The sequence below is a fragment of the Wasmannia auropunctata genome, unplaced genomic scaffold, assembly GCF_000956235.1.
Source record: "Wasmannia auropunctata unplaced genomic scaffold, wasmannia.A_1.0 LD336103.1, whole genome shotgun sequence".
Lineage (NCBI taxonomy): Eukaryota > Metazoa > Arthropoda > Insecta > Hymenoptera > Formicidae > Wasmannia > Wasmannia auropunctata.
The window spans coordinates 1,558,212-1,572,357 of NW_012026787.1; the positions used below are offsets into that span (position 1 = coordinate 1,558,212).

Here is a 14,146-nt window from a genome sequence, read left to right on the forward strand (position 1 = left end):
TAATAGCGAAACATGCATAATAGTTTTAAGTCTCTACTGTTGCGTATTTAATGTAATTATAAGTCTCTATGTTTTATTAATTGACTATAATGTATATTGATCCAATGAATATGGCCTAATTAAAGCCGAAACGTCTGGATCCTATTTAAATATAATTGCTTTTTGGCTACCAATAACTTGCCTTTGGCTCATTTGCCCTTGATTGTTCACTGGTTTGTTAATATTTGTTTAATTGAAATATAAATTGGTATAAATGTTATTGGATAATGTATAAGATTCAATACGCAGCGCGCGCGAAGCGCGCGCCTGTTATGTGCTAGTAAAAGTATAAAATAAATCGGTTATTAATAAGGTTATTAATAAGATTAAAAATAAATTATTTATTAATTATTTATATTTTTCTAAGATATTTTAGTTTGACATATTTTGAAAGAAAATGTAAAATATCTTGTAAACTATTAATTTTTTTATAACTGTATTTTAATACTTATATGTGTATAACGAGATAAATCAATTTGTGTATACATAATTGCTTTAAAAAAAATGTATCGTATATTGTAAATTACATAATTACAAAAAAAAATCATGTGTTTTCTTTATATTTATATTTATTAATTCATCTCGCAAAAAGTATTTTGCATTATTAGGATATTCTACAGTAATAATTTATGTACAGTATTAAAGTATGGGTTTCAAAAAATTAATAATTTACATAATATTTTATTTCAAAATATGTCAGAATAAGATATAAAATATTTCGTAAACTATTGATTGTTTAATAATTTTATTTTTATACTTTTATATACAAAATTACACGAAGACTCCTATTATATGTATATCTAAAAAATGCAGCCTGTGATGTTCGGATCTCGTCCGACTTAATCACGCGACCAAAGATGATTCTAGATGTACTATGAACGTGAAACACCTGGTATTCTTATGATTGTTATCTTAACAATTATAATTAAAACACTTATACGCTTATTGCGCTCGCATTCTAATCAGCTCTTTTTTTCGTCCATTCTTCCTACATGTTCACAACAATCTGTTCATCAAATTTCGATATGTTTTCTAAGCAAAAAGAGCATCCTACACATCGACATGTATGTATACAGATTACAGGTTGAAGCGCTTAAAACAGGTCACTTGAATAATTTCTGAATGGTTCAATATATTGATTAAAATTTATAGAGTTATAGTGGCATTTATTATTTAATGAAATCTATCATTTAACCTTGAAAACACCCTCCACTTCAACCCTCCAGGGGAGACGGACGGGGAGGGGAGTTGAAAATCCTAAATAGCATGTGAAATCAAGTGAGGACTCGTTTGAAAGGGCTTTTCGAGACGAGAAAAACGCGGAGTCGTTGAGCTCTTTACGATTTTTTTCACAGAGTTATGTTCATTTGAATATTGGTGTTATTTGCACTAGCGAGGCTCACGGCGAGGGCGTGAGGAAGATAAGGCTTCTCGCATGTTCCTGAATGGAACAGGATGAAAGTGCATGTGGAAGAGCGCGTTTGATCTTTTCGATATCTTATTATTTTTAGTATATCGTAGACTCGTCCATTTAGTAAGACGAAGATTTAATAGATATATGTACATATATGTATTTATCCATTATTTTTGCGAAACGAGGTCTATAATTGTACTGTTCTTAATTGGACGTTTTTTGTTAATAACTTTCTAACAAAGGACGAGCGATGGCTAAAACCTTTTGAAGGTCACTCAGGGTCATGATCCTGACAACATATGTCAAGGTCAAAGTCATCTTTGCCAGGTCCTCTGTTCGGCAGTTTTACCCTAAAAAATGTTTTAAACAAAAGTTGTATGACTTCAAGGGGGACATAAAATGGTATCATTGGTTTGACCTTGGGTGGCATTGTCAAGGTTAGGGAAAGGTCACTTTAAATTTTTTAAATAGAACCCCTCATTTTTCATTGCACATTTTTGTAGCTTATCTCGAGAGCTTTTCAAAACACATGCAATGAAAAATGAGAAGTTTTATTAAAAAAATTTAAACCTTTCCCTGACGCCACCCAAGGTCAAACCAATGATACCATTTTATGTCTCCCTTGAAGTCATACAACTTGTTTGAAACATTTCTCTCTCTCTCTCTCTCTCTCTCTCTACATATACAGGGTGTCCCATTTAATTAATCACCTCAAAATCTCTGAACAGTGCATTTTAGAGAAAAATGTTTCAGACAAAAGTTTTGGGACTTTAAGGGGGACATAAGATAACATTGGTTTGACCCCTGAGTGGCATCGTCAAGGTCAGGACAAGGTTACTTTGAATTTTTTAAATGGAACCCCTCATTTTTCATATTCTTGTAACTTATTTCGAGAGCTTTTCAAAACACATAGATAAAATGTTTTTTGGTTAAGTAAATCTCGAATTATATAGCTTGGAAGTTACAGTACCAACGGCATTAGCATTATCTAAGGTGTCCGAACAATGGCTGAAACCTTTTGAATGTTGTTCAGGATCATGAGCTTGACAATATGTATCAAGGCCATGATCATTGGAGATTGTTTCTCTTATTTTCATTTTTGAAAATTATTTTTATTTTTTGAAAAAAGAGAAATATTCTCCAATAATTATGACTTTGATATATATTATCAAGTTCATAATTCTGAACAACATTCAAAAGATTTCAGCCATTGTTCGGACACTTTGGATAATGCTAATGCCGGTGGTACTGTAACTTTCAAGCTTTATAACTCAAGCCTTATAACGAGATTTACTTAACCAAAAAACGTTTTATCTATGTGTTTTGGAAAGCTCTCAAAATAAGCTACAAGAATATGTAATAAAAAATGGGGGGTTCTATTTAAAAAATTCAAAGTGACCTTGTCCTGATTTTGACAACGCCACTCAAGGTCACACTCTGGCCTTTTTGAAAATTCAATATAGCGGATCCAAAATCGCGACTGGAATAGACTGTCATCAAAAAATTTTTGAAACAAACTTTAATTACTAAAGCACAGGGAGCTAGAAAATTTTTCTATTTCCATAAATTAAGATTTTGAGGGTCGCTGAATACGAATCCGCAGTCATAATTATAAAATTTAAAATGACGGATCTAACATGGCCATCCAAAAATTTCAAGAATTCCCTCGATTTCCATGAAATTCGGTATTCGGGGGTTCTTTGGGTCGCTAATCATGAATCCGCATCCGGATTTGCAAAATTCAAAATTACAGATCCAATATGGCGACCCAATGTCAAAATTTTGACAATTGTCTCAGTTGCCCTGTAAATTTGTATCCGAAGTTTTTTGGATTACCATTGGGGTCTTTGTAATAAATTTGCAGCCAAATTTTCGAAATTGAGTATGGGAAATTAAATCTGGCTATCCAAATCGCGAAAATTCTTCCAATTCTCGATAAATTCGATATTTCAGATTTTTTTTGCTGTCACTAAAGAATCTACCTCAGGATAAAGCCCCATACGCGGCAAATATGCCTCATGGGACTTTATCCTGAGGCAAATTCTTCAGTGACAGCCAAAAAAAATCTGAAATATCGAATTTATCGAGAATTGGAAGAATTTTCGCGATTTGGATAGCCAGATTTAATTTCCCATACTCAATTTCGAAAATTTGGCTGCAAATTTATTACAAAGACCCAATGGCAATCCGAAAAACTTCGGATACGGATTTACAGGGCAATTGAGACAATTGTCAAAATTTTGACATTGGGTCGCCATATTGGATCTGTCATTTTGAATTTTGCAAATCCGGATGCGGATTCATAATTAGCGACCCAAAGAACCCCCGAATACCGAATTTGATGGAACTCGAGAGAATTCTTGAAATTTTGGACGGTCATGTTGGATCCGTCATTTTGAATTTTATAATTGTAACTGCGGATTCGTATTCAGCGACCCCCAAAACCTTAATTTATGGAAATAAAAAAATTTTCTAGTCCCCTGTGCTTCAGTCAAAAGAAAATTGCACAAAAACGCGGTGTACAGCTTTCGAAAGAATGAATCTTTTTCTTTAATTTGCTTTTTTGTTGAGCGTTGTATGATTTTTTTCACCGAGTTATTCAATTTTGAAACAAACCATGACCTTTTTTGCTTCAATGTTGAATAATTCTGTGAAAAAAATCGTACAACGCTCAACAAAAAGCAAATTAAAGAAAAAGATTCTTTCTTTCGAAAACTGTACACCTCGTTTTAGAGCGATTGTTATTTCGGGCCGTGGAATTTTGCAAAGTTAAGAAAAAATTTTGCGATTTGTCATATCTCCATTTGTATCAATCCGACTCCGAAGAAAGTCAGTTAATCGTTTTGTAAAGTATCAAATTGAAAAATGGAGATTTCAAGCTGGAAAATACTTTTTTAAAAATCTCGTTACGATAATTTTTAACAAAATTGCTGTCTTGAATTTTTAGAAATTATTGTTATATTAACGCATTGTCCGGACAATTATTTTGGTAACCATATACACATACATATACATACATATATATATACATATATATATATATATATATATATATATGCATATATGTAATAAGAGAGAAAGAAAGATCAAGTTCGGAAAAACGTGTTGGGATCGATAACTTCTTACGCAACATATAAATTACCATCGTAACCTTGACCGATTAGCGTCACACATTTGTCGCTATCCAAGTTCGTGCTCTCCTCGGCATTGACACGCCCGCCAATTCCAATGACAATACGCTATCCACACCCATCATGGGCTCTACGATCTTTTTTACACGATCCTACTGTCTGCTATTTTCTCTCATCTTCAACCGGACGCGCAATACTACTCGAGCTCCAACATTCGCAAGAGCGGAAGGCCGTAACCTTCGTAAATTAGCCGCATCCTAATTGATGTATCCATTCGAGTACTTTCCGCTCCGCGCGCGCTAAAACACGTTACCAACTAATCGCAAGAATAATCGTAGGACAAACCGGATTACTTGCTCCAGATCGAGCGCAGCTTTTAGGCAAAAAGTGGAACGAGCGACAATACCAAGTTAATAATAAAATTAAAATAAATACATAAAATGTAAAACTGATAATGAGACAATAAAAATGTAAGAGAATATATTTCAGAAGCGTAAATAGAATGTGAAACGCGTGACGCTATTCGTTGGAGAGACAAAAAGAGAGAAAAAGAGGAAACTGTGGTAAAGATTCAGGATTAGATGTGCCGGGTCAAACGAGCATGCAACTCACATCGAATTAGCCGGTCGCACTGAAATTGACCTCTAAGGTTAATTCGATAATCCGCACATGTCGTTTTACCGCATTTTGAGACTACAAAGATCATAGCAGAGAAAGCGAAGGAAAGAACATCCGCGGTACGTACGATAATTCATTTTCAACAAAAAAAAATGGACTTTGACAAAAATGATGCTCGATAAAAATTTACGGATGTTCATTAATCCGCGAAGCTGAAAAGAGTCGGTATTCATTCTTCGTAATTCGTAAATCTAGTCTATGTGGAACATGGAAAACTGCAATAACAGAAAGGAACAACTCATTGAAACTAATCAGGATCCCAATTCGCTTTTATTTCCCGTTATATCTTGCGCGAGTGTGCGTAATACGCCCTCTCGCCCAATATCGTGGAACAAACGCAACTCCCGTCGATACATTTTGTCCGACGCGGATCGATATTCGTTGGAAATCGCCCGAGAGCAAGTGTCAAACGAATGAAAGGACTTACCCGGCTTCCTGCGGGAGCTCCAAAGCACGGGAGGATGCGCGGATGCGGCGACAGCAGCAGCGGGATTACCGCCGGAGGCAGCCAGCTTGACTGCGTTCCGCGAACCTGTAAACCAATCGACAAACTTTTCAAGCTTTGTATTTTTAGCTTCTTCTTTTTTTTCTTTCTTTTCTGCGGCAAGACTAGCTCACGTCACTCTAGCTAGTCGTGCTTTTCCAAATTCGACAGACGCGGAAACAAAAAGCGAAAGGCGGTACCGCGTGACAAAGCAGTTGTTGCATTACGCATTAAAGATGTATGTGTATCTGCATCTCGGTAATCAGACAGGAAGAGGCGAAGTATATGCGGCTAGTGATTTTTTCACGGTGGTCGTACAATTAATAAAAAATTAAGGACATCTAGCGAGGCAGAAGCGGGAAGATCATCTTGTAACACGATAGGATACAATATCTCAAGAGTTGATCCACAGCGATGCTAGAATCAAGATGGAACATTGCTGTCACGAGGAAACGGAGGTGAAGGAGGAGAACCATTATCGATGGTTCATTAAAGCGAGTAAGTACAACGTGAGGCAATACGATGCTTCGCTCGGTATTCGGTTTCGCTGTCGCGAGTGATAAAACGACAGGGCCATCCGCGCAGCGACATTGAAGGTGCCGAGCGCGCGTGCGTGTTATTCATCGGACAAATTGATAATTATTATCCGCGGTATGTGTACATGTTAAGATCCAATTGAGCAGCGCAATGATAAAGGAGAAAAAAAAAGACATTCATTTGGATGTCGCGGACCACTTACGGTTTCAGAATACGACAATCGTCACGGCACTGCCGAATGAGCTAACAACGCAAGCCGGAAGAGGAAATTTGGAGAAGGAAGGGAATGATTCGCGATTGCTCGCCCGCTGTAATATCTAGGATTGTTTCACATGATTGTCTCCCAGCTAGGGTTGCCATATCAAAATTTTCAAAATTAGAACTTACAGATCAAAAACCCACATATCAATCTCGGACGTATACAAAAATTACGTGTAGGTTTGTAAAATTGATCAAAACAGTCTACGAATAATTATTTTACATCTAATTGTTCATTAATAAATATAATATATAGTGTGCAGTAAGTTATAAGCCATAAGAAATAGACCAATTATGATCAATTATTTTTCTTTATTCGACTGTATTCATGCGTACTACACTTATTATTAAATTCGAACTAATACATGGTAGCACGGGAAGAGTTAAAGCAAAATATTTAGAAAATTTCCCAATAGCCCAGGCCCCTTCGGAAAATTCTTCCGTACGTCCTAAAAAAGAGGACGGTGTTCGAGAAAAAGGGGACGAATGGTAATTTTATTCCCACAGCACGAAACGCGCCCGTCACAACTCACAAAATCCATCCGGTGGTTCCTCGACTTCGGGGCTCGACGAGGTGGTGCAGCTGCAGGTGCACGAGCAGAACAACTTTCCTCTGCCATCGCGATTCGCCGGATAATTCGCCGGACGACGTTGTCGTCCACCGATCGCCATAACGAACGAAACGGGAAGACGCGCGAGAGGAAAATGGATTGTGAAACGTGTATTCGAGGATTCGCCGAATCAAGGGGGAAAATCGAACGAAATCGGCGCCACTCGCGAGACTCCCAGGTGAATTAACCTTGGGTGGCTATCCGATTGATAACAAAGGGCACGCGAAAACGATATGCGTGTTCCGATGCGATTTCTCGTATAATTCTGCCCATAGCCTATGCTGCACAGGTTATCTCAGATCTACTGCACTATTTACTAATGGTAGAAGTCTTCTTGAAATTATTTAGAGAATTAAGATGAAAATTCTGATACCAAAACATTGAGACTAAAAATTTTCAAATAAGAAGCATTTAAAAATCAATCGCGTTGTTCGAAATTCGCGCGTTCAGATCCATTGTGAAATACCCTTAAATATTAATGTTTAAATATTAATATTAATAATGCGTACACTTTTGTAAATTTATATTTTCGTAACTTTCCAACGTATTCAATTTATTTGTACTTGCTAAAATGATTGTAGTTTTAATGTTTTTGTATTAAAATTTTCGTCTCTAAATAACTTCAAAAATCTATTATTAGTACATTGAGAGAAAAAAATGTTTACAATAATGTATAGTTACTTTCGGTACCAACTATATATTTTTGTTTGAACTATATAAATACAATTTTTGTAGAATTATAAATATAATTATTATCACTAATATTATAGCACAATAAAAACTATACAAATGGGGCTCCTAACTGTAATTATTTTACCATTTATAGTCACCAAACATTTTTCTCTCAGTGTAGATGATGCAATAGGTTTCAATCACTCTGTATGTATTCTCGATATATACAGTCGACTTCCGTTCGTTGTAATAGCATTTTGACGATCGTTAGTTAATACAATCGTCAACCAGTACGTGCATTAAATTTTCCGATCTGCGCCTCCGATCTGTATTCATCGGCCTAATGTACTAATGGTCGCGTCATTCCACCCCCGGCCCTCGCTCGAAATGCTATTTTTGGTGTCACTTTGGAACAGCTAATCGTTCCGATTACGCTAAAGGGCGATAAAGCGATTATATCTAATATAAAACGTCTTGAATCGTCATACATCTATTTACGTTTATACGCTTGTTTACGCAACATAATAAAGTTTTTTTCCATTACGACGATATTAATTACAATTTCGTTATCGGTTTCTCGTCAAATTTTCTATAAATACCTCCTGTCAGTCTTTCATTCACTATCTATATTTGTTTGTACTCGTTGTTATTGTTGATAAATAGCGAGAAACAGGAGGACAAAAGCTTTTAAAGATGAACAAACGTTTACAGCGAATGTTCCTATATATTCGTTTTTTTTTATAGTAAAGTTCGCAATCTCTAATACGCTCGAATCTTGGAGCGTGTCCTTACGAAGAGTATGCACGCGAGAATCGATCGACAAGCACGCGAGATCCATAAACATTAATCCAATCACACGTACAGCATTTTAATGATTCGATATCGCAGTACGTGCGCGTCCGGTCTTGAATGGGCTGCACATTTTATTAAAAGCCGCCTCCACGTGTCTTACATTCTCGTATACGAAACTTGGTAGTAGTCCAGACGTTTTGTTATTCTCGAGCGTTATTTTTCATGAAGTAATCATCCTGGAAACTTGGTGCGTGGTGCATTTATCAGTCAGGACTCCGGAATAAAATGTTGATGCGTTTCCTTCTCGTAACGAACAGTCTGTATCGCTCTCTTTCTTATTTCTCAATCGTTTCAAATGTTTTTGCGAGAACGAACGGATCCGGAAGGATATAGGCTGGGCATCGCACCGCGATATATTTACGTAACCATATCGATCGTTCCTTTGGCAAATAACGCCCACGCGTCGTAAACGCCCGGAGACGTCACGCGGAATACAGTGTGTACAGTGTAGTTTTGCGAAAAACGTGCACACAACGCGATCTCGTCGAGCGGTCGTTGGCTTATTGACACATAAAGGCAATTAGCGATATGACTGACGTCTGACGTCGTAAGATAAGATCCCTTGAAGATCACGTCGCGGATATGCAGGTACGCAGGAGATAGACGCGTTACGACTGCACGAAACAATGCGACGCGTGTTGCTACTAACCATTTACGTAACAACAAGCGCCGACGCGTCCCGAGGCGTCTGTTCCTTCCTCTTTCTTTTTTTTTTATTATCTGACATTGATAAACATATTTGTTCGCTTCTGATGTCGTAACTCACGTTTCCGTAACTTCAGTGAGAACGATCTAGTGGCATTCAATCGAGACGCTTGTCAACCCGTGAGTCGGAAAGTTTTCGGTATGTCTCTCCAATCCGTATCGCACACGGATAATAGTGTACGAAAAGAACTAATTTATTTCGCCACAATGCGAGAAATAAAGATTCACGCTATTTCTCGCGGAACTAACAATAAGTCAGCCACGTTATAATTCGATGTGACTGCAGCGAGAAAACGGGAATTTTAAGAAGGCAAATTACTTTCGCAGGAGAAAAAAATCGATTTTTTTTATTTTTTGCGAAAACAAAATGTCTCTTTAATATCTAGTTTTAAAAACGTGTGAAGAAAAGTTTCATTTCAAAGTTCATGAAAAATTTCGACGAAATCATAGCGATTAATACAAAACATGCACACGTGGTAAGCGAGTGCGTACAAATCAGGCACGCATTTTTCGCAACATATATACTATTTCGTTAAACTTTCCACGATAATTCGGTCACATTTTACAATTTTTTACTAAAAAAATTTATATTATATGGATATTCTCAATACCATTCTCTATAGTTTCTCGAGCCATTTTTTAACTTAATTTCTATTTCTTTTTTTGTAAAATAAAAAAGCGAATTTTACTAAAATTGTCAATTTCTTTTTTATAATAACCCAAAAAATACAGTTGTTTAATAATTAAAATAAGAAATCTAACTCAAGAGACTATAATTACAATACTATTTTATAAGAAAACTTTTTAGGTCTTTAGATTCGACTATTGTATTGAATATAAACCATGCAAACCATGCACGAGTGCAAGCAGAAGCACGGCAATAGATATTATGACATTTCAGCACATAAAATAAGAATACATTTTTTGTTATTAAATGTAACTATTATATAAAATTACATATATGTATAAAATTCAAACAAATTCATTTAGTAATTTTGTTTAAATAAATTCTCGAATATTATTGTTTCTTTCACCTGAGACAGTAATTTACCCTCTTAAAAGAATATCCGAGTTTTGTTTGGGATAATTCGCGCAAAGTTTGGAACTCGAGTAGAAAGAATTAATGTATAGTTTTCCACCACGAGTAGAATAAGTTATCTCCTTGCGTAATTACTTATTGTTAGTTTCGCTATCTCGAAATCTTACCTCTGTCAAGAAAAGTAGAAATACAATGTAAAGAATTACGCGCGATAGAATTTCTCAAATTCCTCGTGTATTCGTGTCGTGAGTAAACGTTCAGATAGCTACGTGTCTAGTCCGTGTCGCGATAAAGAGACCCAAAAAAAGGTGGTTTTTTTGGGCCCTCGATTTTAGGACTGGACTGTGTGCCAAATGGTATCTTTTGAAATATTAATCACAAAAAAGTTTTAGGTTGAGGGACAATTGTTATCACAGCTGGAGGGGGGTCACTTATTACGTCTCGAAAACTCGATTTTTTACATTCAAAACGAGTGTCATTTACGTAAAACTGCGATCAACCTTCTTAAAATGCCGGACCTCGCAAACCTGTGATAATTCCATAATGAACTTTGAATTCATCTCCCCTCTCTCTCTCCTCCAGTTCTGATAACAATTGTCACCTCAACTTGAAACTTCTCTATAACTAATGTCTCATTATAAGGTATTAATTGGCACACAGTTCAGTTTCAAAATCGAGGATTAAAAAAACGGGCGATTTTTTGGGTCACTATTATGTGTTATGGATGTATGTATCTCAAAACATTACAAAAAATATAAAAATTTTACAGATTGTTCTGTTAATACATCTGAGCAACTGTGCAAAATTTGAGCACGATTCTCTTATTAATTATTTAATTTTTTATTTACTCTTGATTCTTATATAAAATCGCGTCTTGAAGTACTTATTTGCAAATTTGATAAGGAAGTAGCATTAAGAATTAAATCAAATTTTGTATATGTACTAATATGACTCTAATAAATATTTGTGCAAAAGTTAATTTGGATTCACTTACTTGTTTAAAAGTTATTTAAATAAAACTGCAGTAAAATACGGATATTACGCTGCATAAGCCATTTCATTTATGCGACTTGACAACATTCACAGTAAACATTTGTGACATCTGTCATTTGAATAGGAGATGTTATTGTCGATACTTTTTAATTTTTGGCGACACAAATAGTTATATATTTTCATGTAATACTCATTTTCCTTTTCAACAATATTTATTATTTTTCGACATTTTAGAAAATTCACGAAATTCGAAGCACTTTCTACACTTAAAGCTTGATAAACGGTAATGCCAACGTAGAAAATAATGCAATATTGTCATATTTTACAATAATTTAAATATATATTTTCTTCTAAAATTATTAATTTAATATATATAACTGATTTTTTAAATATTAAATGTATATGTAAATTAATCATTGCTTGTAATGACCAATAATCATTTTATAAATTATTCATTATTTCGTTTCTTACAGTTGACTTCAGGGCATGTTCACGACCAAAATTTTTTATCGTTAATCAAAAAAAATATTAATTATAAATATTTCTATTCTTGAAGACATGAAAAATCATGTCATTTCACGAAAGTTTAACTTAATTCTTATGTATAAAGTTATTAATTTTATTTTTAGACGATACGAATCTAAGAAATCTGTAAATTTCAAATTTTGATAGCTTTTAGCTGATATTGTACATCCCAAACATCCTTAAATACGCTTTTATACAATGCAGCGTTATACTGCAAATTTTCCTCATGCGTTCTTGGCAACGAGCTCTGGCAAAAGTGCGCGCAATATAATCGATCTCCTACGGGACTATACACTCCCGCATTTTGACTTGACGCGCCAACCGAAATATAATAGCCATTCGAAAGTGTGCCACGGTCTCGAAGAAGGTTTGGAGCCATCGCGCGCGCGGTAAAGTATTTATCGAACGAATGAGCCGTTTGCGCTGCACAACGAGCACCGCTTTCTTTTTCACCGAACGCCCGCTATTCTGGTCAACTTTCCGTTAACCAGTCGCGGCACGTTCAGATAGGTAGGTATTAGAAATCTCACGGTAGCATATCGTCGATCGAATCGTCCGACTTTCGCATCCGCGGGAGGACCGTCGCCGCGTCGGTCCCTCATATCCTTTTCCCATTTTCGCGCGCTTCCGAGTTTGTCGCGAACGGAGGCGAACGAGAATGACATCTCATTGGATAAAGAAACTGAAGAAAGAGCAGCACGGCGATAACGCGTGTTGTCCATCCAATACCCGTAGATAAGCATTATCGCGCTCAAATCGCGAATGGATCCTCGAGGTTACTTCGTCTAATTAAACGTGATCGAGAGAAGGTCTGTTTCATTTTCTTTCTGCATTGCATCCCGTCCCCGCGCGTTCTCTCCTTTTTCTCAATCTTCGTCTTCCTTTCCTCTTTCCTTCGCTCAATCGCACATCTGTTTCATTTCGTGCAAGGAAAGCGCGATACGACGCGAAGGAGAATATAGCAGACCCAGCGGAGCCGGGATCTCGAACGAATACGGTTCTTGATTTCGTTTATCGATCCCGCGGAATCGGAGACGCAATTTGGTAGTTAAATCGTGCGTCCGGCTCGAGTCTCGGCTGTGCGGTCAACGACGACTTGAAGGGATGCGGAGATGCGATCGACATGGTAAATCGAGGCCGTTTACCGGCAAGAAATAATCAGTCAGATACACATGCGGCGTACGTTATGTTACGCGTAACCTTGCACTTGCAACAATAGTGCGCATGTCGCGCGCACGCGGCGCGGTGCGGCGCCTCGCTTCGCCTCGCCTCGTCTTGCTTCGCCTCGCCTCGCCTCGCTTCGCCGTCTCGCGATATGAGTGAAGTGATACGACACGATGCTCTGCGAGAACGGTATCTACGATATACTTTTATCGCGATGTATCTTCCTTTACATCGTTAATATCAACATGCCATTTAATCAAAACATAATCGTTCGTTATGATGTTTCACTTTCAGAAGAAAAGAGAAAACGAAAGAAGAGAAAAGAAGAAATCAGATAAACGTATCAATCACGTTGTTAATCCCACGCGCTGAACGCGCTTGCATTCTCTCGGCGATCGCCGTGAAAATTTATGCAATCTCGTTCTTCCGTTATCAACCGTGGAGTTTCATTAAATCTTCTATTATCTTAAATCTCTCTTATTTCCTCATCGTGGAGGCCAGGTATGTCCTCACGTGTCTCGCGCTACGTTCTTATATGGTAAGAATACAGTTTGTTCGTTTTCGAAGTGACGAAACGTGGCGTTTCTGTTTCTTGGCGCGCGATTGTATTTTTCGGATACCATGCCACCGGGAGTTCACGAAATGTGAATCAGTTTTTACACATGAAAGAAGTTCCCTCTCGCAGTATATTCACCTACTGTCTTATGTCTTCTCGAGATACAGGTATTTCCACATGGTCGACATACTTCGGATAATTGTGGCGTGCGACGAATAAAAAAATAATACTCGCGCCCATCGAGCGCGAAGAATAAGTACTTCGAACGCGTTCTAAGCTATGCCGGAAAAATCATAAATAATGTATTGTTGTAATCTCGACGCCGCAGTGAATTAAAATTACAGCGAGCGGGTGCTTTTACAAATCATCGATTCTATATATTCAAATAAGTAAATAAATAAATGTATAATACAATATATAATATATTACAAAGTAGAAAGATTTCCAGAAATAATCAACAATTCAAATATAATAGTGGGAATCGGCGC

At 36.7% G+C, this 14,146-nt stretch overlaps 1 long non-coding RNA gene across 1 annotated transcript; it reads left to right on the top strand.

Annotated features, from left to right (window-relative positions):
* Positions 1-5,884: 5,884 nt before the first annotated feature.
* LOC105457618 lies at positions 5,885-6,843 on the top strand. The gene is made up of 2 exons (XR_975417.1): positions 5,885-6,244; positions 6,494-6,843. It is a non-coding gene; the product is annotated as an uncharacterized LOC105457618 (long non-coding RNA).
* Positions 6,844-14,146: the final 7,303 nt, after the last annotated feature.